Source organism: Arvicola amphibius, chromosome 5 (assembly GCF_903992535.2).
Source record: "Arvicola amphibius chromosome 5, mArvAmp1.2, whole genome shotgun sequence".
NCBI lineage: Eukaryota > Metazoa > Chordata > Mammalia > Rodentia > Cricetidae > Arvicola > Arvicola amphibius.
In genome coordinates this window covers 60,821,387-60,843,528 of record NC_052051.1, presented here as the reverse complement: position 1 = coordinate 60,843,528, position 22,142 = coordinate 60,821,387, and positions in this window count along the sequence as shown.

Below are 22,142 nucleotides of genomic sequence, written 5' to 3'. Positions count from 1 at the left end.
CTCACTGATTCCAAACATAGAAATTCAATTTGATTTATCATGGAAGGAAAAGATTAATCACTTACAGCAATCTTGAAGTCAGTGTGCTGCCTTCAAAGCTGCTAAATGAGACTCACTGTTAATTATGGCTCTCTGCTCAGGGCTGAACTTTTCCACATTATTGAATTGTCTGGCTGGCTCAAATTCACTTTTCTTTCTATTCTCAAACAGGCTCACAGCTCCTGGAGGTCCTGGACCCATCCTTTCTTTTGAAAAAGTCAGTACTTTGCAGACAGTAATGACTTCAGATGACTGTATGCATCACACTCCAGGCATGTGATGATGGCTTTTAGTATTTTCCTTTACTTTTTATACCACATGGACAACAAAAAAGTCTACCTTTGCTAATCATCATATAATCCATTTCTATGTGTAACCTGCCTCCTCTGTCTCCAGGCGGTGTCTTATGTCTCCTCTTAATTTGGCTGGACTCCTCCAGCACTATATTACCTCTGTGTGCTTTGGTAGGCTGATGGTTTGCTTTGTTCTGGTTTTAGGGTTGTTTACAGCCCTTCCTCCTGGTAATACCATCTCATTGAGGTTATGGAAAGAAAGAATGCTTCTATTACATAGGATTAGTTGTGTTGTCAGTCAGGATGTCCTACTTTTCTTGGATCTAGGCAAAGGACCCAAATATTTTCTCTAGATTTTGACACAAACAGGATGACAAAATAAACAATGTTAATAATCGCAATAAAAGTGTAAAATAAACAGAATTCTGGAAGTTGAGGAGACTCTATTTCTCCCTCTTCTCGGGACTGTGAATGGTTTTTAGGGGCGCTCCAGCTTATACCCCTTTTGCCTTCTGTGTGACCCGAGTTACTCAATAACTTTCCTACAAATTCTACTTTCTCATAAAACTGGAGAATTTAAAAGGAATATAACCCCCGACTTCCACTGGCACTTTGTAAAAGTGTTTGCAAATGTCCCCTGGGACAGTTGTTTTTCCTATGTACAGTCAACAGAAGAAGAGTTATCTCTGGGTGCTGTAAATTTGCTTCTTGGTTTTGCTAAAATAACTTTCTTCTTGAAATACATGCTGCACTTTTCATCCTTTCTAACATCTCTTTCAGAATTCTCCCTGAGAGCTAGTTGCATTTGGCTCTCTAGACTGATCTCTCCTCAGAACACGTAGAACATCCGTACACTGCTTGCCAGATCTGATGCATAATCTCCCTGAATCCATCTTTCTTCTGCATGGAGACAAGCAGCCAGAAAAGGGGAAAGAACACCATGATGCTTCCACCCCTGAACTTTTCAAATACCAAAGAAAACTTCTGGTTAGACCAGTCCCAGACACTAGTCTTAAGTTGTAATCACCTATAGGACAGTCATTGGGAATTCCTCCAATCTTAAAGAAGGACTTACAGGGCAGCAGGAGCAAATCTAATCTAGGCAGCTGTTTAGTGTGCACAATGTATTTTTGATTTTTAATTGCAAACAGAATGGACATAGCAAGCCATCTGAAATTTTCAGCGTGTCACACGGTGAAGTTTAATTCTTACCCATGCTATGTATTCACACAGGTTAAGGCTAATCTTATGATTACCTATCAAAGAGTGCCACTATTACTGGTGATGACCAGTAAGTTTGTTCTTTTCTTACATAAAGCAAACAGGATTCTCAAGCTGTCTTTAAATGTTCAGGAAATGAAATTGTTTTATGTGGCTGAGAAAGAGACTTGGCAAATAAACTATGAATGATCGTACTTGGCCCATGCCCTGTCTATATTATTACCATGCCCAAACAGTTTCAGCTTCAAACTTTTCACATCACCCCATAATGCTTGATTCAATTGAATTAGAATTTAATCTTCACCAGTATATTAATGAATGCATGAATTGTTGTGCCTCTGTAGTTTATATGACATTCCTATATGAACTCTATAGAGATAATATATTCTTGACCCTTCAAGCACTTAGGAACACTGGCAAGACAGATGGTGTCAATTCCAGTTTACATAGATGGGTAAGCAGGATTATAATGTAATGGAGTATCAGGACCAAAATCATAGTGACAGACCTGGGTTGAAAACACAATATGTTTTATACCACACAGTTATCTGATGAGGTATATGCCACCTCCCAATTTTATTGCCTTATAAAAAGAGGTCCCCAGAGATAGACAATTTTTTTTCCTGAACCAAAGAGATGAAACAATGATAACAATGGTAGTCCTTTAGCACATTATGACTAGTGAAGTGTGCTTGTCCTTTGTCCTTTTATGTATAGGTACGACTGCATATCCTTCTAGCCATTCTTCTGATCAATCTGAGGTCAGAAGTGAGGGACAGGGGTATGTTGGTATGTCTTGCTATCAACTGAATCAAAAGATAGGAGAGGACCGTATAAGAAAGAACTACTTTAAAGCAAAAATTAAAAAAAAAATAGGGCCAAATTAAGACCTATTTGGCAGCAGTTTTTACCTTTATAGACAAAAACTATTAAGGCATTATTTTTCTTAAGAGAATCTGACTATGTAGCTGGCATTGCTCTTGAAGTTGTGGTCATCCATCCTGAGCCAACTATTAGTGCACCCAAACTCTGGCGAAGACCCCTATTTCTAATGTCTACTTTTCAGGATGCAGAGTCACCCCAATGTAGGTCAGTTTAATTGCTTAGTCATTAGGAACCACTCTTTCTTTTTTTTTTTAAACAAACATTATGTGAAATCAATGTCCCGAATTTCCTTTCTTCAGACAGGTGTCAGTACATCTCAATGATGTAGGAAATGAACATGTAGTCACATCACCCAGAGAAGAGAAAGCAGGGTGACTATAAACTAGGACTCGGCTGCCTCACGACAGTCACTTCTCCTGTCAGCTCTCAAAGGCACGGATGCTATTACAGGAACGCATTGTGGATGGGACAGAAACTTCAAGGTGACAGAAAGAGAGCATCCGAAGGATGAATGAAGCTTCGACTAAGAAATCCTGTAAGACAGTTGAAGATGTGAAATTATCTAGCAACGTTTACCCCGAAATATCAATCACTGCCAATCACTAATAATCCGCCCAATAACTCAGGCTCATGATCAGGGTTTTTTTCTGGTGTGGGGGGGATCCATCTGGTGAGTGAGCAGCACACCTGCAGGCAGGCCTCTTCTAGCATTTGCCTACAGGAAGGTCATTAAAGAGCAGTACAAATTAGGGCAGCTCCCCCAGCAGCAGCAATTAACCTTCAGGAACCTGGCAGGCATAGGTATATTTTAGGACAGTAAAAGCCATTAACCTTCTCATAATTTACAGTCGTGAACAGTAAGAGTAAAACCGAGACTTCCTTTTGCATCTTTCTCTTTTTTCCCCATTCCTTATCCCTCCCCTGGGTCATTCCTCTCTGTCTCATTCGTCCTATGCCTGTCTTCGAGATGTATTGAGTTCCCTATTCATAACTACAAACACCACGTAGGGACGATGACAGTTGTAACTTAGAGCCGGTTTGTAAGGCAACAATGCAGATAGCCATAGGAGGGCTGTACAGATGGTTAAGCCAGGCCTTTCCATTCTGGGTCCTCCCTGAAGGGTCTAGTCTGTGATGGCTTGGTGTTGGTCCTGACACCTTCTGGCTTGATTCCATGTCATGGCAGGTAACATCATTTCCTGTCACACATGCAACTCCCCTGCAGGTTCCTTGAGAATGCACATCCATTTCATGGCTATGCTTTTCTCTTTGGAAAAGAGGTAGGCCTGCCCTTTCTGCACAGGAGAGCAAACAGTAAGCAGACTCATCCATCATGGTTTATGTCGGGTGCAAATGGTAGATGAATGACACAGAACAGGTCAGACTCTATGAGCAGTGTCCCATTTCCAAGAAGTTATGGATTTCTCAATGGGGGAAAATAATACCTATATCATTTGCAAATATTGATATGCAAGAAAGAGCATCTTACTGTAAATATCTGGGGAGGCAGTCCCTTTGATCTGAGATAACCCTCATTTGGATGCCAAATGTATGAAAAAAAGAAGATTCTGGTTCAGTTTTACTGTAAATTAATAATATTCTATTCTAGAAAAACCAGCATTGAAAAGGAAAAGAAAATACAAATAGTAGTCTTTGAAACTCATTGTAAGATGTCATCAGTGTACAAAAATTTAAAAAAGAGAAAGGAAATGGCTTTATTTTTATTAAGAAACAAAATAGCTCTGCCTATAGCTTGAAGAGGATCCCTCGGTCATTAAAGAACAGTACGAAAATCTAATGTGTTTGTGATTGTCATGCATAGACACCTATGAAGAAATTCTAGAGAGAGAGACAACGGAGTCAAGATTTGATGTGGCTTCTGGCGAAGGGAAGAGATGCCAGGATTGCCCCAGCCTCTGAGGAAGCCTCTTTAATTTAAATGTGCATGCTGAGATGCAGCTGTGCCGATGAATGCATATTTATTGGATCTGTATAGGAGGCAAATGTGTAACTAATTAAACTAGCCTAGTGTCAGCTACTCTGGCCAACATCCCCTTACACAAAAGCATCGCTATTTAAAACATAGTTTGGAAGCCAAAAGTTACCACTCAAGTCTTTTCTCAAACAGCAAAAAAGCACTAGGGCAGATTAGAGAAAAAGGAACAGAAGAGATGCTTAAATTAAATAGTAGCCTTAGGAAGGTTTACTAAAGAAAGAAATCTGATAAGTAGGCTTGCCTATGACTCAAAACCCTTTTCTTCCTACTTTCTTCCTTTAGAAAGACAAATGCCCTCAAGTGTCACCAGGATGGCTTTTGGCACTCTGTTCTCGGTCCTTGTGCTCTCCCCAGGAGTAATTCACAGTAGGTAGACAAAGGCATAGTGTAGAAGAGATAACTGATGGCGGACTACGGTAGAGAACTGAGATGGGCAATGTCCAAAGAGACTATTGTGCCAACCTTTAGTTTAGGTAGGCTTTCTACTATCTCTAAGTTCTCGAGAACAGAGAATTTTCCCTCGTGGGAGTTTTCCTTCACAGGTGATTGACAGGTTTGTTTAGTTTGACTTTTATAGAAGGGTCACTGGCATGTCTTCATGATTAATGAGAATAATTCCTTCTATCCAGATATCATATGACATTCCAGGTAGTTTGGAATATTGTTTTACTTTTATTTTTTAAGTCTCTCTCTCTCTCTCTCTCTCTCTCTCTCTCTCTCTCTCTCTCTCTCTCTCTCTCTCTCTCTCTCTCTCTCTCTCTCTCTCTCTCTCTCTCTGTGTGTGTGTGTGTGTGTGTGTGTGCTTGTGAGCATAAGGGTGCTTGGAAATGCCCAGAGCTGGCTGTAAGCTGCTTAAGTACATTCTAGGAACAGAACTTGGTGAAGAGTGTGCACTGTTCTTGGAAAGGAACCACAGGACTTCCTTCTGCATGGGAAGAAAGTATCCACGTAGCTGAAAACACTTACTAAATGTTAACCATGTATCAGAGAACCTCTTAGGCACCAGTACTATAGCAGTGTATAATATGGGGTAGAGTAGAGATTCTGTAGGGTTATCAAGCTTTTAGCCTTGGTAAAAAAAAAATCAGAGTGACTGACACCTTTGCCAAATGGCAAATGTTAAGGTGAATCAAGGGTCACTACCACACTGTAATCAGTGTTGGAATGAGGCAGAAATCCAACACCCTAGCTTTTGACTTTGGAACTCAATACAGAGAGACAGAGTAGTACTCAGGTGAAAAAATACTTAAAAGCATGGACCAGGGAGGCCAGAATCACCACCACAATTTTCTGCTAAGCCTACCTATACTGTGAAGAAAAGGGAGATCTTAGGCAAATTCCACTTGAATTTCCAAATGATAATATTTAAACCAAAAATCCCCCCAAATAGGAGCCATCTGTGCACTGAAAGGAAGTTTTCTATAGGAAAAACAAAACCATTTCTACTTGCATTGAATTTACTTCCATTGTCATAATGGTATTCTCTACTATTGGATGTGACATTTTATCACCTTGATGCATATTATTACAGACATTTAAAAATATAAGATATAAAAATGGAAAATAAAAGAAATGTGAAAGGGAAGGTAGGCGTTCCTTTTGTTTGAGGATCAATAACATCTCACAAATAAGACATAAACCCTGTTTGTAGTCAAAACACATGTTTTGACTTCTTGTGGTCTATGACTGGTAAATATTTCCTTGACTATTTGACCTAGGTTTGTATTGTATCCCGTTTTAACCTATATAATGCATCTCAAAAGCAACTTAGGATCACATTCAATAAAGAAAAGTTCCCTGGACAACAGTAAATGTAACAATAATGTTTTTTTTTTTTTTTAAAAAAAATACCACTTGACAATTTCATTCACGCAAATAATGTAATCTGATACCATGTAACCCAATGTCTCCCTACCATTCTTCCCAGGTATAACCCTTCCCCTTCATATCCTCTCCTTTGTATTTTTGTGACCCACTAAATCTAATTAGTGTAGCCTATTGTGAGTAAACCAGACATTTTAACCAGCCTTTTAAAACCTTTAAGTAGTGTATCTTAAAAAGACTTCACTGTTACATAACTATAACACTTAATTGTGATCTGCTCTTGCGAACCCACTCTTCTTTCCATCTCTTAATGCTTGTGTCCCTAAACCTACATTAAAACACATTTCTCAGTAAACTCCAACTCTGCCTCACACTGATTAACCTCTTTTACAAAAGGGACATTACATTTCAGCATCATAAACAACGTGTGGTCCTACCCATCAGCCTCATAAACAAGGTGTGGTCCTACCCATGGCCATTTTATACTGTTCTTTCTGTTAGCCTGGGTGAGACTCACTGACTCGTCACACTTCCCTTGTGGGTAGCCAAGATCACCAGACTTAAACATATGAAGAAAATGGCTCTCTTCCGTTGCAATAATCATTTGCAAATGAAGTGCTATATTGAGTCTGTGTAGCTGTTGACTCCATGGATATTTTATCCACTAAGGCTACTGCACAGCACCCACAGACCAGGTGCCCTAAGCACCTAATGCTTATTACTCATAATTTTGGAGACTGACATCTCAGAGATGGGCACTAGCCCATCTTGGTGAAGATCTCCCTGGACTGAAAATGGCTGTCTCTTCCATTTGCCCTCACATAACAGAGCAGACAGTGCAAGCAAGCAGTCTGACATCAGCTCTAGTAACTTTTCTAATCTCACTCATGAATGTTCTGCCTTCACCATAACCTCTTTGAGACCCCAGATCCTCATGACCGCCCACTGGAAGTCAGGACTCAGACATAGGGAAATCCTCAAGAGCTCAATCACCTTTCTTCAAAATGTGGGTGTCACTGCTCTCGTGTCCAGAATCCAGAATTTGACTCCATGTGGAGACATGATCTTTAAAAAGGCAGCAGGCTGCAATGAGCTTATCGTTGCACTCCCTAACGCAGTGTTACTCATAAGAAGATGAAAGCAGGGCACAGACATACTCAGAAGGCAAATGACCATGTGCCGACTACAGAAAAGATAAAACAGTCATTAGAAGCTTAGAGACCATGTCTCAGAACAAAGCTTCCTGGTTAAGACTTAATCTCACATTCCTAAACTCCGACCCATGATAAAATAAATCTCTATTTGTCATATATGCAGTTTGTGGTACTTTTTTTTTGGCAGTCCTAACAAATGGTCTCATTTTGTTTTGCCCTGCTCACCCCAAGTTCAGCCCCTATCCAAGTGTTCATGCTTAGTTCTGTTAATCTCATCTACCTCCAGGTGATTATCATCTTCATGAAAATGCTCCTCAACTATGTGACATGGTTATATACTTAGGGTGAAAGTGAAAAACTATTGGTATCAGCAATTTCATATGGCTTCTCCTCAAATGTATGGACTATAATCTCTCTCTGAAACTCCAATGTGTTTCTCTCTCTCTCTCTCTCTCTCTCTCTCTCTCTCTCTCTCTCTCTCTCTCTCTCTCCTCTCACTTGTCTGATATTTTTAACTCTCACTACCAACTTCCAGCACCTAGGCAAGTCCTAACATTGCAGTGTAGTATGGTTCAGATGGTCTCTTCATTGCCTCCAAATCAGTTACAAATGGTGAGCCCATCCCCACCTGGACTTTTAAAATCGAATCTCATTTTAGAAAGACCTCCAGGTGATTCTTACACAAATTAAAACATGAGAAGAGCTGCCTTAGAATCTGGTGGTCCTTCTGGCCAGGGGGATTTTTTTTACTCTACATGAAGATTATGCCATTCTTATTCCCTTTGGCATCAGGCAGGTGAAAGCACACCCAATTCGACACAGTCTTACCAAAATAGAGCATTACCCTCGATTTGAAAAAGCTGATTGCTGACTAAAATACATCATGTTTTAATGGTGCTTGTCTCTGCGTGAACTGGTGAAGGGCTCTAGCAATATTTGTTCATGAATTCTGTTATGGATTTGGTACTTTTTTCAATTAATAGAATTCATTTTATTATTATTCCTTTGTTATCGCAAGCGAAGAAAAACCTCTAGAATCTTATTATACTGCATTTGTACTGAAAAAAAATTTCAGGTTTCCTGATAACATTATTTGTCATCATGTAGGTTTCAAAAAATAAATAGTTTTCTTCCCACACGTTTATAGCTAGCTACACAATTTAGAAGTCTTTGTTCAAGTTGGGAGGGTCATTTGAGGAAAATGACAAATAATGGTGATTCTATCATGAATACGGTGGCACCTGATACACGGTGGGAACTGGGGGATGATGATAAACTGAGCTGCAGAGCAAAAAATCTATGAAAGCATAGGCCTGTGCAGTAGCTTGCTTGTTAAGCATGGTAGCTGTAAAGCACACAGACACACACACACACACACACACACACACACACACACACACACACACACATTGTTTCTATGAGCCCAGATTGGGCCCTCCTTATCATTCAAAATGATTAGGGTGACCTGGGAGGTGGCTTGACAAGGTGACCCAGGTCAGAGCAGGATAACAAGCCACAGAAGAAAGAGCTCTGAGCTCTTTCAAAAAATAAATAAACAGCCCTGCTCATGCTCCTGAAGCCAGCCGCTTCGCTGTGCACTTGAGTAAGCTGCGCCTGTCTTCCGGGTTTCCCTTTGTTTATGAGGTTTGCTAAGTCCTTGCCTGTTGATGGTGTAATTTGCTAAGCCAGACAAGCAGGTACTGTACACAATAAGTTCTTCTAAATATAAGGGGTGATTAATCAAGGAAAATCAAACTGTGAGCCCCAGTACCAGTCCTTCCTGGCCGGTCCCAGACTCCCAGATTGTTTATTCAGTGTCACCCACAGTCTGTCATGGCTGACCTAAAACTATCAGGAACAGCCACAATGGCAGCCAAGCATAAACAAAAACCTGAACTGAAGGTGCAGAGGGACTGCCATTCCACAGATAAGATCTATTGCTGTAATAGCCCTTGATTATGAAGACCAAAGGAGAAAAGTACCAACTACACAGACACGTTCTGTTTATTTATATATGAAGAGGGAGGGGGAGCAAATCATGTTCAGAGAGGAGGGGAAGGAGGGAATAAGGTTTCCTTACATGTCAGTGTTTCTCGCTTTATAAAGCAAGATTCTGTGATAGCAGGGGGGTGCTTCAGGTTTCCTTTGTGTATTGACATTTTGCAATACTTTAAAGAAAACTTTGCATGCTGGGGCCAGAGATAGCAACATAACGAGGAATGGAGGAATCTACTACCCAGGCAAGGAATGCTTTTCTCTTCTGTACAACTATTCTAACTAAGCTGTAGATTTAGATTTTTTGGATGACCTATACAAAATTATGGACTTTGGACTTATGTTCTTCTGATGAACAGGATCGATGAACCTGTGCACATGTGCAAAACGCATGCTTAACATGCAAGGAGTCCCTGGTCAAAAAATTTCCTCAGGCGGTGGCCATATTCTTTAGAGATGCCTTACAGTTTCCCATTGCAGTGTTTAACTTTACAAAGTCTGAGAAATACTTGGGAAGTTGTCTGGAGGTGTTTCCCATCAGTGTGTGGTGGATGGAAGCCTTGTCTGTAAAGTCAAACTGGCCTCTGCCTCAAGATGGAATGTGGAAAGGTTCTTTTCACCCTTAAAGAACCTTGCAAGTTCTAGAAAGCAGTATGAATAGATCTCTCCATTGCTTGTATGTGCTGTGCTGCTGTTGCTTTTGGTTAGGAGATCAAATTCGTCCATTTAATGGAGAAGTGTGCCTCTCCTTCCAGTATCCCATTTATACAAAGTGTAAGAAGAAGGAGATTTGGAGCCAGGAGATTTGGGGCACACTGCTATTGGGGAATACTGTGTATCGTTATCTGTTGCTCAATTACTGGGACAAATGGCCCCCAGAAATTCTTCCCATTCTATTTTTCTATAGTCCAGGCAGAGTATTTCACTCGAAGAGTGAACTTCTACTACTTTATCGCACTGTAGTGCTCAGAGGGAAATTGCTGCGTAGGTACTTAACACTGAAGGCATCCATTTTGGAATGCTGACATTGCCTGGGACTGATAGATAAATTTCAGCAAACCATACCCGTGCTTCAAGGCCTGGGGAATTGATTCTCTGAGGCCACAGTGGAGCTAGACGTCTCTGCCTGGGCAGGACACGAAAAGAAGGTTGGTGTTATGAAGTCCCTGGCCTGTAAGGTGAACCATTGTGTTAACTACCATGAAAAGTCCTGATTGTGCTCACTTGCCCTCAGGACACAAAGAAGATTAGGGGAAGCCTAACAAGAGTGCTAGCACTGGTTACACAACAATCACAGAAAGATCCTGGCTCAGTGGTTAGCACTGCACTGATACCAGCACTGAGAGGATTGTTTCAGTTCATCAGCTCTAAGCTTTACTACGTTCATATTTGGACCTCCACAGTCTTCTCACGGGTGACAACTCATGCATACAGTAGCTGGGAGTAGCATTTGCATCGTCTATGTCTGAGTAGCGTTCCATTGTAGGGACACATCACATTTTTCATCAGATAATGGACATTTGCATTTTCACTTTTGGGTTCCTGTGATAATGTTGCTATTTTAACTTGCATTACAGACCAAAGGCTTGAAAATATGACAGTCTATTTGTGCTTTCTTTAAAATTCAGCTTCTCACACTAAACATTCTTTATATAAATGATGGTTATATTTAATACAATTACACTAACAACTACTATGAAGAATAGATATTAATTTAGTACATATTAGCTTATTTATAATATATAGTTTATTTTATGTATAGATAGCTATTAATAGACACATACCCTGACAATGTGTTATTTTGGGCTCTTTTTACTTTAATTTTTTTTGTTAAAATAATATTGCTTCTTGGAAGTAAACCAGGTCTGTAAACACTGAGTCCTACTGTGGAATGTGCTATTTGCCTGGGCATGTAAATAAAAATCAAAGGCATGTTGGTTTAAAGTAGGGAAAGAAGATTTGAAAACAGAACAGAACATAATTAAAAGCTCAAAATTATTAGTCTTGACAGTAGAAGCTCATTGTTCTTTAATCAGTCAACTGCTGATTGACTATTTATGGTGTTGCACTGAATTACGTTGTAGGCATATGTAAAAATTTGAAGCTTAAATGCCTTTAAAATTTGGAGCATAAAAGAACTTTGTCAAAGATCAGTACAAATGTTACATTTATTTATAAAAAATTCTATTGTTCATATTTCCAGTAAAGCAGGATTGTTCACTTTATTTTGATCTTTTGATTGCAATCGTATTATTTTTCATAAGTTAAATAAGAGTTTAAATAAGAGTTCATTGGTGATGATATCACAAAATAATGGGCTGCATATTCTCCTACATTTAGAAAACTGTCTCTCTCTTAGTCCCTTGGGCTCCATTTTTTTAAAGCTCCCAAAATTTTAGAGTTAATTTACATGTTCTATTCCCATATCAGGCATAATGAAAAGGAAGTTTAAAAACCCAGAAGAAATTGAATGAAGAAAATAAAAATTCCCTGTGAGAGGCTAGCAAGTGCATTTTGGAAAATATGTTTTAGAAATGTCAATAGCTAGATGTTTCTACAGGTAAATAATAGGAGGCAGGAAGCTAACAGGTGCCATTATGGTCAGTGGTTGGGTTAGAGACATCTCCTTCAGTAAGGGCCTTTGGCACCAGGGAAACCAACCCAGACTCTGCTAAGATGTTTGAAACTGTTTCTTATAGAATATCTACTGATGTCTTTGAGACCACTTATCCCACACAGGTGGAGAGTTCCTGTCAGGGCTGAAAGACTTGATCATTGTGTGGAAGGCTGATACACTTTTGCAGTATAGAAGATCAATACGTACCTAGCAAATTAACTGTGTAAGCCTACAAAGACAGTGGAGAATAGACAACCAAAGCCTTCACAGGAAGAACCTGTATACTTCCATATGTGTAAAAATAGTTAACAATCAATGCCAATTTTAGGGGCTTTTAGAAACATGCGTTTATTTGCATGAGTGTATTTGTTTGTGTGAAGGGAGTTGTTTGTGTACGCTTGTACCATGATGTGTGTACGGAGGTCGGAGAACAACATGCAGGAGTGGGTTCTCTCCTCCTGCTATGCACGTTCCCAGGATTTACCCCTGGTCTTCAGGTTGGAAGCAAGTGCCCTTACCTGCTGAGCAACCTCACTGCCATTGACTTCAACTTTGAAAGGACAGCTATAGCTCTGCCTTGGTGCTATTGGGATTTATAGTAATAATCGTATCATAATTTTCATCCCAGGGATGAAGTCTCTGGATAGCTGTATTAGCAGATTATTTGGTTTTATTGCGAATTATAGTGAGGAAGTAAGAGCAAACAAACCTAGTGAGCTCAAAAAAGCAAGATGAAATTGTTGGAAGAACAAAAAGGCCATCTAATGGTACCCTGGGAAGGGAAGTTATAAAGGGGTTAAAGCAAGAAACTAGAAAGTTCCCCTGTATCTCTGTTGTGCGCTCTCTCTCTCTCTCTCTCTCTCTCTCTCTCTCTTTCTCTGTCCCTTCCTCTCTCTGCATGACCAGCTGAAACTCCCCTTTCCACTTCCAGGTCTCCATCTCAGAGACCGTTCTTAAGAGAAGGAAGGCCATTGGACTGAGTTTGAAGTGTTGCACACTCTTGGTCTCATCAACCATGACCAAAGGGACAGTGTTGCAAAGAAAATGACCATTGATACGTGCAGGGTCGTAGATGGAAAACTATGGATGTAGGGTCTCAGACAAGGCCATGTGCCATGCTCTGTGTGATGTGGACAGAATATGATCCATGTATATGTAACAAACTAATTTCAAGTAAATCACATAGAATGGAGATATGAGGCAGAACATGATGTGTTCTGCTCCAGACAACAGAAAGAAAACCACACTAGAGGCTCTGTGCTCAGCTTAGAGACTTCTCCGCTAGGACCTGCGAACCACAAAAACCAACACAGATTCTGTCAAGATGTTTGAGATCGCTATGCACTTAGGCAAGTGTCTTACATAAAGATCTATAAGTAGTTATATTGTATCCCCGTTCCAGAAAGCTCTGTATGTGGTTATTCTAAAATATATTGACTAATGTGTATTTTTTCTTCAAAGTAAAAAAATCAAAGCATTCATTCTTAAGGGAGAGCATGAGAGATGTTGTTTACCAATCTTTTGAATACATATTCCAACCAGGGGGGAAAATCAATTGCTTTTCAGTTGCCTTTATTAAAAGTCTTGTGAGGTCTTCAACAAAGAGCTGCTGGTTCAAGAAACTTCAGACCCAAGTAACTATTTATTCATTGTCAAAGTATAAAAGTGCAAGAGAGCACAGCAACTGGGTGGTTGTCGGAGTGGCTGGGAAAATTCCTAAGAGTGCACGATTCTGTCTTCTCCTCATCCACTGAGGAACAGAACACATAGGCTTTGTTCTTAACAATCAGCAGCCTATAAATACTCAGATAAAAGCTGTAATAGGAGCTGACTGTTTTCTAGAAAATTCTTGTCATAGGATTTTCATATTTATTAAAAATAAACCACAAGTTCATTTTCCTCTCCCTTTGTTTATTTGCTCTCATTGTTATGTACATGTGTCTAACTGTCTCCCATTTTAGGCATGAACGTCCTTATTTTTCACAAACAAACGTAAAATCAAAACCAAACACATATGGCTTTACAGCAAGGGTTTGATACGTGATGGTTGCTCATTAAAAATGAGTAGTAATACTTGTTCCAGAAAACAGACATTTTAGAGAAAGATCGCGAGATTTCTTCCTGGAGGAAGGTGTGTGCCTTAAAGATGGAAGGTGGGAGGCATCAGAGGGAAGACCATCACAATCAAAGTCGTGGAGTGGAGTGGAATGGTGTAAACAATTTAAGCTAACGATGTGTGCCCGAGACACCGCTAGGCAAATAGACAAGTATTTTAAGTTGTCGGCATTAGGGAAAGCTTGTCTGTAATACAGACTATTAAGAATGGAGAAAAGATCTGCAGCTATGCCTAGAGGTGTGGGATTTTTTTAAAATACCTATCCAAGGTGAAGCCTTGAAAAGCAATCTTAAAAATATTGGGAAAAAATTACCGACGTTTAGTGATTTAGAGAAATTTTTATCAAAAGAGTAAAAGTCATCTTACTGTCAGTTACAAACATATGGTAAAATAAAAAAAATGTCATGTCTATGTGAGACATTCAGAATTAAAGCACATTGGGTTTTTTCTTTTTTCTTTTTTTTCCTCTTAAGTTGCAAAAGTAATTTTAACAGTGTTTTTCTTCTTGTATAATTTACCACCGAGAGTGGGGGATCTTTCTTTTGCATTGGCATATTGTCATACCCCTTTTTAAGTTTTGATCCGCTTCCAACATTTTATCCTTCAAGCTTGCAATGTCACAAAATATCTCTGAGATTTTGCAATGTGAAGTTGTTTGTTGGCTTCCTATGGGACATCTTCATCCTTTTTGTCAAAACCACTTCCTTCATTTATGTTGATAAGTTCACCTTCACAAATCCTTCTGCTTGTATCTTCTGAGCCTCTTAAAGTAGCCATGCACCGTACACTAAATGTTTGTGTTTCCCTAGAACTCACATGTTGAAATCCTAGCTCCCAATGCGATGGGACTAGGCGTGGGGCCTCTGGGAGGTAATTAAGACCTGGGAGTGGAACCCTTATGATTAGGATTAGTGTCCTTATAAAAATGGCTCCAGAACTCTCTTAATATTCTTCCCATAACAAGAAGATATAATGTACTATACTTTATTATTGTTGTTATCATTATTGCTATTATTACTTTACATTATTCTCATTATCAGGGAAGGGAATTCTTTCTCATGTGATAAATTTCTCTGTGGATAGCCTCCTGTAAAAAGTCATCTCAGGCTTTTCCTATTTTTCTGTTGTTATGTATTTTTTTTTTTTTTTTGGTTTTTCGAGACAGGGTTTCTCTGTCTTTGGAGCCTGTCCTGGAACTAGCTCTTGTAGACCAGGCTGGTCTCGAACTCACAGAGATCTGCCTGCCTCTGCCTCCCGAGTGCTGGGATTAAAGGCGTGCGCCACCGCCACCCGGCTGTTGTTATGTATTCTTAATATTATTGATATATAAAAATTTACATTCTGAATGAATGCATTGGATATGTATTATGCATGTTTTCTCAGTCTGTCTCGCTTTCTCACTTTCTTTCTACTCTTTGTGATAAAAATATGTTTCTAATTTTAATATCTTCAAAGTCATTAATTATTTCCTGTATGTTAGTTGGTTTTCTGCTTCAAATTTTTGTCTCCTTTCAAGCTCATGAAGAAACCTCCTTTGCCATCTTTCAGATCTTTGTTTTCTCTCGTGGATTCAGACCTACCTCAAATTAAGTTCAGTGTGCGAGAGGAGGAGTAAGATGAAGGTTAGGGCTTTCAGCGTCGGTCTTCTGTTGGCCTTGAAGACCATCTTTGCCCGCTCACTGCTCTGTCACTATTGGCATTAAGCCAGTGTCCAATCCCTATAGCCATGTTTCTGAGCTCTGTTTTTTAGTGATATTTTAAATTATCATTGTACAAGCAATACTGTCTTAAGCATTGTAGTTTTGTAGTAGGGTTATGCATATGTGTATGTATATAGAGGTACATTCTATCATCTTTAAAATTGTTTTGGATTTACTTCATTGGATTCCTAGACTGATTAAAAAGTAGACAGCAGACAGCAATGGTGTTTAATGCTTTCTTTCTGCTGGTGAACGAATGGCCATGCCTTACCGTCATTATGACTTCCCTGCAGTGATGGAATACACTCTCAAACCCTTCCGTTCCTGCCTTAATCTGTTAGAATTTGGTCCCAGTAACAAGATAATACAATCTAACACCCTAGAACTAATGTGATCCTGACTTATGAATTGAGAGGACGGTGAGAAAGAGCGAGGGGACCTTAACTCAGGCCCTTCCCATAGTAGGTGCACATTAATTGCTGTGGTGAGAGGTTCATCCGGAACAATGGTCAATTTATGACTCTGTTGCCAATAATAAATGATGCTTATTAGATAGTCCCATCACCATTCACCATCCGACAAGGCAGCCATATGTAGCTGGTGCGTTTTTTGGCAACGTTACAGAATGGAGTTGCTGTCTTGAGTACATCTGTATTCAATACAGACTGCGGAGGCCTTTGTATTTTCATTTCCTAGTATAGGACTCCGCCACTTTCTCTCCAGCAGCCCTCTACCCCAGCTCCTCCCATTCATTATTCAGAGTTTGCCTGAAGCATTAAGACTAGAGGGAGAAATCCTAGGACAGCTACTGAGAGCCCCACATTATAAAACTAAAAGACGGTTGGTTGTGGCTAAGTTTCCCATTCCAGGATGCACTCCACTGCACTTTAGGAAAAAAATGTCATGCTGAGTCGCTCTTTTAGAAACTCAGTTCTTACCTGCTGTCATTTCTTTCAGCCAAATTCTAATGACTCTGTGAAGAATGGAACAGGTGCATCGGAAACCACCCAGAGATTCTAATACTCAGACTCCCCTAGAATCTGGCTGCCAAAGGAAAATCCTGAAGAAATGGGTCACAAGGCAAACTAAGGTGAAGCTGTGGGCTAGCAAGCTGCTCTGTACAAGACAAGCAAAGGGAACTATTTAATGAGAACAGGCTTGCGCGGATCTGATGCCAAGCATTTGGAAGACTCAGAGGGGTCTGCATGACATTGCATGGAGTGACATTATCTGGTTGGAGAGTTTTAGTAATGAAAATGTAAATCTTGCTACTGCAGAAACCCTGGAGACTCTACAGAACCAGCAGCGTGACTCCTTACATGAGCCAGGCCTCCAGACCTCAGGCTGTTACAAGGCATGGAGAGCAGTTGTTAAATTAGAGGAGAATGGGGCGGGGTGGGGAGGAAAAGGGAACCATGTGATTTGTGTTAAGTGCAAAGTCTTCTAGGCACTTGGTAATGCCATGGCATTGGGAAGGCATAGAGATGCTTTAGTAAACATTGTTGATTGCCACGGAGACACGACAGGCTGTCAAGCCTTGCCTTAGAACAACTTCTGTACAGAAAGTCCCTGCTGTTGCTGTGGGTTGTCGAGAGCTAGACTGGATTCTCAGTGAAAATATTTCTATACATTTAGAAGCATTCTAGCAATGTAGGTGAAAGACTAGTTAGTTGCTTTATGTTTTCATTTTCTTGATTTTATAAGTTACCTTTAAATCACTCAGTTCCATTTTAATGTCTTGGGCACTCTTACGCAGTCAGTCAGCATCCTTGAATTTTCTGGGGTCTGTGCTAACCAGATAAAGACAACAAAAGGTCTTCAAGATAAAGAATTTGAGCTTTCACTGCACATCATAGATACAAGTCTTTCCAGGTGAGTTTTTCATCTGATCTCATTTTAGATTTTAATAACTAATTTAATCCACACAATTATACCAAGGTTACTAGCACTGTTCCCTACAGAAAAGACTAGAATCAGTGAATTCAGGGTCATCTCTCTGGAATGATTGCCAGGAGTATTGTTCTAATATCACATAATAATGAGAATTAATAATCTGTCCTTTCTTCTTTCTGGATTGTGTTGCTTTAGAATATAATAGCTGATTTTGTCTCCAATAGAGTCTTTAATGGTATTTTCCATTTCTTCAGAATAGCAGCAATACTTCATATCTCTCTATATCTCTTATAGAAATAGTGCCTTGTCTCTAGTAGTTTAGACAAAGTTTTTAGTTGGTTTTGTTGTCCTGTCTGCTTCCTTCATTCTGTCTCTATTGCTCTCCTTTTAGCCAATTTGTATTCGCTTAGTAGGTGATTGCAATGTTCTTATTATTCTGAACTCATGAATCTAATTTCTTGGATGTTTGGCTTATCTTGAAAAAGGTCTAAGAACAAAAGGATTGATTTTGTACATGTTTAAAGATTCTAATTTATTATAACATGTAAACATGTTGCCTTAGAAAGCAGTCCATATTTATGGCCAGAAAAGTGGCTCAGGTAAGAAGTAGAAATCCACGTAGATTTGTTATTGCTAAGAGTTTTCTTAACAAACTAAACAATACACACCACCACCACCACCACCACCACCACCACCACCACCACCACCACCACCACTCTAAGGAAGCTAGGGTCATTTTGTCTGTGTTTTGACTGCTTTGTTGACTGAGAACCCTTTGTTTCCCTGACTGCTAATATGCAATGCCTTCATACATGCCCCACTAGCTGGGTGAACATTCTTTCCTTCACCATCTCCTGTGTACAATGTAAATAGCAACACAGCTCCAGAGTTGTTTCAGATTTGGATTTAAAGGGGGAAAGGTGGATGCATGGAGCCCAAGGGAAGCTAGAGGAAAGCTGAATGGAGGTTATCCCGGACGTTAAGAGAGGCGGAGGAACTACCCACATGCTCACTGTGCCTGTGTGCTTCAGGACTCCCGTTCTGATTCTTAATTTATATTCCTCCATTCTATTCACAGGTGATGTGGATTTGTGTGATTACACTTTTCACGTATGGTTTGCCAAAACTAGAAAAAAAGATTTATTAAATGTTAGCATTCTCTCTTGTTGTGTCTTGGTTTGCTCCTTGCCTCACTACTGCCCACGCTGAAGAACTTACAAACAGCCTCTACAGACCTTGGCTTCATCCAATGAGATCCCAGTCGGCACACATTTGGGACAACTTTTCAGAGGCACGTGGTAGCTGAGTTGAATGCAAACGGCATCTAAATGATAATAGTGAAGAATCATTTGGCACAGTTACATCTCTTCAAATATATTCCTGTGGGCAGATGACATCAGCACTATTAGGAGGGTCTGTGGGGTTACTCAGTCATGCTGGCTTTTAGTCAGTCATAGAGTTTATTATCATCTTCAACTTTATAATAACCTAAGTAGTTTCAATATAAACAAATATATATATTTACCTGAATGAGGTATAAGAACCAGTTTATATATATATGAGAGCATAATGTTTTGGCAATCACATCATCTTTCTTGGAAGACATTAAAGACATTCACATGGTGTTCTAGACTACTCTATTAACTTCTTGAAAAACTAAAAAAAACTGGGTTATTATTAGCAGAAGTTAATTTTAGTTTCTTTGGTTTGGGGTCATAGATCATACTGCTCTAGGGTAAAGGGTCCTTTTTTTTTTTTTTTTTTAAAGGAACTGCCAATACTTCAAAGCAAAACCGCCACAAAGATCACTTTAGTTTGCCCATCTCATGGGAGGGAAAAGAGGTGAGATCTACACATTTAGGAAGCCACATGGCCAAATGGAGTTGTTTAAAGGCCAGTGTTTATAAGCATGTATAGCCTTCTGTGTTGTATTTACAGTTTGATGTATTTTACTCGCAAGCCATCTTGTCTACTCTCAAAATGACTGGGACACTAAGAAGAGTAAAATTCCTTCCTTTCGCTGCAGGGGGCGGATAGAAACTGAGGATGCAGCCCCTTCCCTTTGAGAGAAGATAGATGGTGTGTTGTTGAGTGCTGTGCTCTAGCTGAAGACTTTCCTTTGACGGGATATTCAGTTTGATGGGGAGAACCAGAGCAAAGCCTGTCCCTAGATAAAGGCCAAAGGAGGGTCGCTCCCCATTGCATACCCTCCAATCCTCACCAAAACACACTCTTGCTATGGGTGAATATCTTTGGACTCTAAAATGTGCTAATTTGTACCCCTAGCATACTTAGAATCCCAACAGGACCAGAGGGCCTTGTAGATTGCAAGAGGAGCTCTCATACCCATATTTGTAGACTGGACCTTTAAAACACCTCAGCGGAGGTGAGCAAGAAGTGGAAAGACTTTGCCATATCTCTCTCTCTCTCTCTCTCTCTCTCTCTCTCTCTCTCTCTCTCTCTCTCTCTCTCTCGATCTCTCTTGATTTTTTTGAGACAGGGTTTCTCTGCATAGCTTTGGTTCCTGTCCTGGAACTAGCTTTTATAGACCAGGCTGGCCTTGATGCCACAATTCTTAATTCACAATTATAACATTCACAAAATGTCTACTTCATTTTATTGGATTTCCATTAATGTTTGTTTTTCTGTTGCCTGCAGTTTTGTTGCTTATGTATTAAGAACAATTCATACTCAAAGTAATGTTTTTGCTAGTTGCCTACTTTGAGATATATCACCAATCTTTACTGTACAGTCTAGATCTTTACAAACAGAACTATGTTAGAGATTACTAAGGTATTATTTCTTATGAATAATATATGTTGAATATAAATGATGCCTTTGCCATAAAAGTAAATTATCCCCAAAAGTGCTCTTTTTAAAGAAAAATGTTAACAAATTTATCTATAGGAGCTTCAAGAGTTCAAGTCAACTAGAAGATTTTCTGGAAAAAAAAAACATTTTATTACATCTAAGAACCAAGACACACTCCAGGTACTTTCTGAAGTGAAGCGAGTCTGGCTTTATTTCTTTCATGGAGATCACTGTCTCTCTTCCATCCTCCAAAGCTTCAAGGGATGGCTTGTGCAGGAGAGCCTTCCTCAGAGCAGTGACTAACACAGCCGCCCATGGCTCAGCTAACCTCTACTCACACAGCCGCCCATGGATCAGCTAACCTCTACCCCTTGCCTCCCTCACGTTCCCTGGTGCTGCAGATTGTGCAGAGGGACTGGGAAGTGAGAATGCAAGGGAGGGAAAAAAACCCTACAGCATCATCATCTTTCAATTAAATGCAGTGTAAAAGGCTTATCAATCCATGCGTTCTTCCTTATGTTATATTTAGGGCTGGAAATTCCTTGACAAAATTGTTTTTGGCGACTTTAGAAAACTGGCATCCAAACGAAGAGCTGAACGTTCATCATCCTTCGTGAGCTGTTATTTGCTTCGCATGCTGCTGCCATCTAAACATGACAGGATATCTGCTAAAGAGATATATCGACCTTTCCTAGAACTGCCCCACTAAGGAGAAATACCAGATATGAAACTGACCCAAATGGATTGCCAGAAAATTAAGTATGACTCAGGGTGATTACATGCATCCAATTGAACTCCTTTTCCTTCTTCCAGGTCTGTCTTCTTTTAACACTGCTTTCCATACCATGTCAGTCCCTCTCCCCCCCAAAAATCTAAAGATAATTTTTATCACTTTCCTTCTCAGAAACTGAGCTGAAACTTTATGACAAATTCATCCATTTTCCCACTCTCCCCAATACCATTGTCCTACCCTAATCCAGAAGCATCTCTGACTTGTATCTCTAAATTGGACTCAAAACTGCTTTTTTTTGAGCCTGCTCTTGCTCCTCCTCTTCAGTGTATTCTCCACATGGCAATAGCCATCGTGGTATTTTTGTCTTCTTGTGCAGAACGCCCCTGAAGTTTCCCATTTAATTTGGCATGAAAATCTCAATTGACAGTGACCGAAAGTTCCATGAATGCTTTGATTTCTGGATATCTCCCTAACCTTTCCAAGTTAATTGAATGCCTGCTATGTGTTATATAAAGAAAACGCAATAATTGAGAAAGTCTAGATTCCTGCTAGCAGGCAGATTTCAGTAAATGAAGATTGAGCACAAACATTGAGCTAAAAGCATTCCCCCTTAGATTGAACCATAAAGGGCAGATTCACTCAGAAGATGGCATTTGGGAGGAAATCTGAAAGGCAACACGTGACTCATCATGCGACTATCTGAAGTATGTTAAAAGAGCCACTGGACACTGTACAAAGAGACATGCTTTGTTTGAGGAGATGGTTAACTACTACGAGGGGAATAGAGCTGGAGGGAGCTGATAGCCAGTTTGGAGGCCCCCAGACAAGGGATGGTTTTAAGATACTCTGGACAGTGGCTAGAAAG